The sequence below is a fragment of the Mesocricetus auratus genome, unplaced genomic scaffold (assembly GCF_017639785.1).
Source record: "Mesocricetus auratus isolate SY011 unplaced genomic scaffold, BCM_Maur_2.0 Super-Scaffold_100014, whole genome shotgun sequence".
In the NCBI taxonomy this organism is placed as follows: domain Eukaryota; kingdom Metazoa; phylum Chordata; class Mammalia; order Rodentia; family Cricetidae; genus Mesocricetus; species Mesocricetus auratus.
Window position 1 is genome coordinate 5,151,745 of NW_024429197.1, and position 4,599 is coordinate 5,156,343.

A 4,599-nucleotide genomic window follows, 5' to 3' on the forward strand; every position below is an offset into this window, starting at 1 on the left:
CCTAGTTGTTGAGTGCAGCCTTCCTGCCAGCCTGGTTCTAGAGCTGCATCAGTCCCAAATGAACACACAAGAGGCTATATTAATTATGAAGCTGTTGGCTGTTTGTTTGGTTTCTTACTGGCTAGCTCTGACTTAAGTATTTACCCCATAATTGTTCATCTAAGTATTTCTCTTACCCGAGAAAGGGGTACAGACCTCTTACCCTTATGGCGGTTACATCATGGCTCCCTGTGTTTTTCTTTCCCAGAATCCTCCTCGACTCCTAGTCCCACCTATCTTACTTCCCTATTGGCCAACAGAGCTTTTATTCAACAACCAATAAGAGACAGAATGACATCTCCCATCACCTAGTCTAAGAGTGAGTTCCAGGACAGCCAGGACACAGGTAAACCCTGTCTCAGCAAAAGAAAGAAAGGAAGGAAGGAAGGAAGGAAGGAAGGAAGGAAGGAAGGAAGGAAGGAGAAAGAAATTCTCGGTAAATGAAAAACCTCAAGGAAAGATTAAACCTTCCAAAGCACACCCTCCTGCATATGGTCTCATAGATCCATGCACAACTGACTGGAATCTCCAGGTCTCGAGGTCAACACACCCCTCATTCACTAGTTCCCAACAGATGGACCCCAGTAATGGGCACCAGCTTCTAATCAAGGAGTTTGAAGCTCCCAGTTAGTCCCCATTTTATTATTTTTTAGACAAAATCTCACTGTGTACCCCCAGGCTGGCCTGGACATGCTATGTAGACCAGGCTAGCCTTGAACTCACAGAGATCTGCCCACCTCTGATTCCTTAGTGCTGGGACTAAAGGTGTGTGCACCACTGTGCCAGGTTTCCAGTGGCAGAACACTTATCCAGTTTCTTTCTTTGTGCCACTCTGATGGGTGCAAAGTCACATCATGTAGTCTCCTTTCATTTCTGTGGAAACTGACTAAGGAAGTTGACCAAGAGCTTCCTGTACATGTGCATGATTCAGTTTCTTACCAATTTCCCATGAGTCACTGTATACACTGTTGTAAATTGTCATTTGTTTTTCTGTTTCAGTTTTTCAACCTTCAACTGCATTTGTTTACAAGGTCCCTTTTTTTCCCAGTTTTTCCAGACAGGGTTTCTCTGTATTGTTTTGGAGGCTGTCCTGGAACTCGCTCTGTAGACCAGGCTGGCCTCGAACTCACAGAGATCCGCCTGCCTCTGCCTCCTGAGTGCTGGGATTAAAGGTGTGCACCACCAACGCCCAGCTTCTTTACAAGGTCCTTTACTGAATACAACTTGATCTTTATGTGGCCAAGTTTGAAGGCTCAAAGGTTTTGAAAAGCTCTTTTTTTGCCATTTGAAACAGTGCTTCTCTGGCCCAGGCCAGTCTCAAACTCCCAGCAATCCTCTTGCCTTAGCTTCCCAATCACTTGGACTACAGGCTTGAGCCATCATCTGGCTTCCTCTATGGAATTCCTGTTTGTTTTTCCCTGCTTTTCTAGTGGAATATCTGTCTTCTTATTGGATTTAGGGGGTGTATAAATATATATTACAGAGTCTTATCCTCCGGGAAGTGTTAGTACCTGATATTCTGGCCCACACAGGAGCTTTTACTCCTATGCCAGAGAACGCTGAAGAAGGTAGGAGTCACAGCTATATCCAGGACCGACTACTAAAGCTGGGGGTGAGCATAGCAAGGCTAAAGGGGTGCCAGGAGACACTGATAGCATCTTCGGTTACACCCACTCTGTCTGCCATAACACCCCTGTCCCCATCATTTAAAACCCCTCCTGGGCTCTTGTCATCTAGAAAGAAAACTTTCTCAGGCTACCCAGGCAACCCCTCCCTCTACACTGTTAGTTTTTCAGTCTTGTCACAGGCCCCAGGCTCTAATTGTGTGTCACGGTGTCTTACACCTGTTGATGTCCTGTCTCCTCCACTAGAGTGAGAACCTCAAAGCAGGCACCTCTCATTGCCATGTGGTGCCCAGGGTGGAGCCTGTCGCACGGCCTTCACCATAACATGAATTAGCACTTGTTGAACCCATGCTGACATGTCCTAATAGATGCATGTAGCTCTGCTTGGTTCTGGCAACCACCCTGGAACTGGGGGATGGCTCAGTGGCTAGATCAATTCCTGCTCTTTCAGAGTTCGGTACTAGAACCCACATCTGGTGGTTCGCATCCAATTCCAGAGACTCTGATGTCCTCTTCTGGCCCCCATATGTATCCCCATTTGTGTAGCACGTACTCATCCAGACACAGACATATAAATAAAAATCAGGGGGAAATCATACAAAAGAACAACAATCCCAGGAACCACTCTATCATTTGGTGTTCCAAGGTTGACAGAGACAAAGCTCAGACAGGCCTAGGCTAGCGGTGGGGGGGGGGGTGTACTGACTCCAGAAGGGGCAATCTAGACATATGCCCTCAGGCCTGGCCAGACTCAGAGACAGCCTCTTCCCTCTTCTGCTCTCAGCCTTGGGTCTCTGTAAGGGGCTTCACTTTGCAAGCAAGCTCTCTGGACCAGAGGAAGCTGACTATCAGCCCTGTAGCACCAAATACATTCCTGTGACTCAGCAGAAAGAGGAGGATTCTGATTGGCTTGTGCTGCCAGGGTGACAATGATTGGCAGCCCACCAGGAGCTATCCCCTGAAAGAATCAAAACGAAAGATATAGAAAAGTCTCTCTGAGCAGAATTGTGGCCTGGTGGATCCCATCTCATCATGGGACATGTGAAGGTATTTTGCTTGTGCTCTAACAAATAAAGCTTACCTAAAGATCAGAGCTAGCCATACTAGTTAGCCATAGAGGCTGGGCAGTGGTGGGATACACCTTTAATCCCAGCAGCCATAATAGTTAGCCAAAGGGCAGTGGTGGCACACACCTTTAATTAGGAGACAGAGGCCCTCCTGCCCACATGTTCCCTTAACTCTCTCTCTCTCTCTCTCTCTCTCTCTCTCTCTCTCTCTCTCTCTCTCTCTCTCGTGTGTGATATGTGTCTGTGGGTGCATGCTTACCAAGGCAAGCATGTGGGGGGTCTGTGGGCAGCTTTGTAGAGTTGGTTCTCTCCTCCACCTTTGCATGCTGGGGCTCTGACTCAGGTTGTCAAGCTTGCTGGGCTAGCGAGCGCTTTACCCACTGAGCCATCCAGCCAGGCCCTTTCCTCTTCTTATCTCCTCTGGGTGGGATGCATAGACCAGACTACTCATTGAATTCTCTTTGAGTCCTGCCGTGCCGAGGACACCATCACCCTTTTCCCAGTTGGAATTACACTTGGCCCCTAAGCATTTATCAGTGAGATCCACTGACCTGTCTTCATACTACAAGTCCCCATCCAAGAAGAATGTGCAACTGGGTAGGTGGGTACCATGCTGGAGGGGTAAGAGCCTCTTGAGATATGGATAGGGGGGGGCAGGACCTAATGGAGAGCCATGAGGGGAGGAACTGAGGCAAACCTTGTCCCTGCCAGGTGTGACACCTTTATATGACTGAGAGCTAACGGTCCTGGATGCAGGGTGTCTGTGAGCAGGGAGAGACGCTGCCCCATTCTCTTCCTCTCTCCCTTGCTTCTTTTTTCCCTCACTCAGAGAAGTTGCTGACTCATCATGCATGCTGGCCATCTGGCAACACTTGGGCGTGCCTGACTGCACTGCCTGGAATCTGGCCCATTCTATATGATCTTGGCCAAGTCACTTGTAGACAATAACCAGGTTTGTTTAAAGTGTTCACATGTGCCATTTCTAGATCTTCTGTCAGGCTCCCTATACAGATGGCATTATCATCTCATGTTGCATGTTCACAACCATTGGCAGGCGATGCCAACTGTGCACCCATTTTGTAGATAAGGAAACCGAGGCTCAGAGAAGTAGTGAAGCTCCCCCTGGGTCATTGAGAGAGCTAATATACAGACCTGGAGTCTAAGCCAGAGCCCACTTTAATCCAAAGTTTCCGTGCTTCTGTGCTGCTGTAGTCAGAGGAAACTGCCAACGTTCGTCAAAGAACCAGGTAACATTCGTATGGGAGAGAAAAGGATCCACCAGGGTATAAATCCATTTCTGGTACCACCAACCCAATGTCCATGAAGAGGAAGGAAGGAAAGAAGGAAGGGAGGAAGGAAGGAAGGAAGGAAGGAAGGAAGGAAGGAAGAAAGAAAGAAAGAAAGAAAGAAAGAAAGAAAGAAAGAAAGAAAGAAAGAAAGAAAGAAAGAAAGAAAGAAAGAAAGAAAGAAAGGCCCGGCTTCCTTTCTGCTGGCATGCTTTTAAAAGCTGAGTTAGGACCAGGAGGAAATGAAAGCAAACCACTGAAAACGGAGACGTTCCCGCGCTTTGCATACCTTCTGACTTGGCACATTGCCATGGTTGCCCTGCAGCTTCATCCCTTCTCTCCGTTAAAAAAAAAAAAAAGTCATTAGATATTCCTAGGGCTTTGGACCCTTAGAGCTTTGAACTCAGGTCACACAGACCCACCCAGAATCCTCCTCCCAAGGACGGTGTTTTTCTACAGCCATTCACTGAAGTGGCACCCGCCTGTGACCCACTTATGATCCATGTTAGCACTGGGTGAAGGCTTTAAAGGAGACTGACTCACTCGTGGGCACCGCACATCGGTCCACCCTGGGACTCCCCC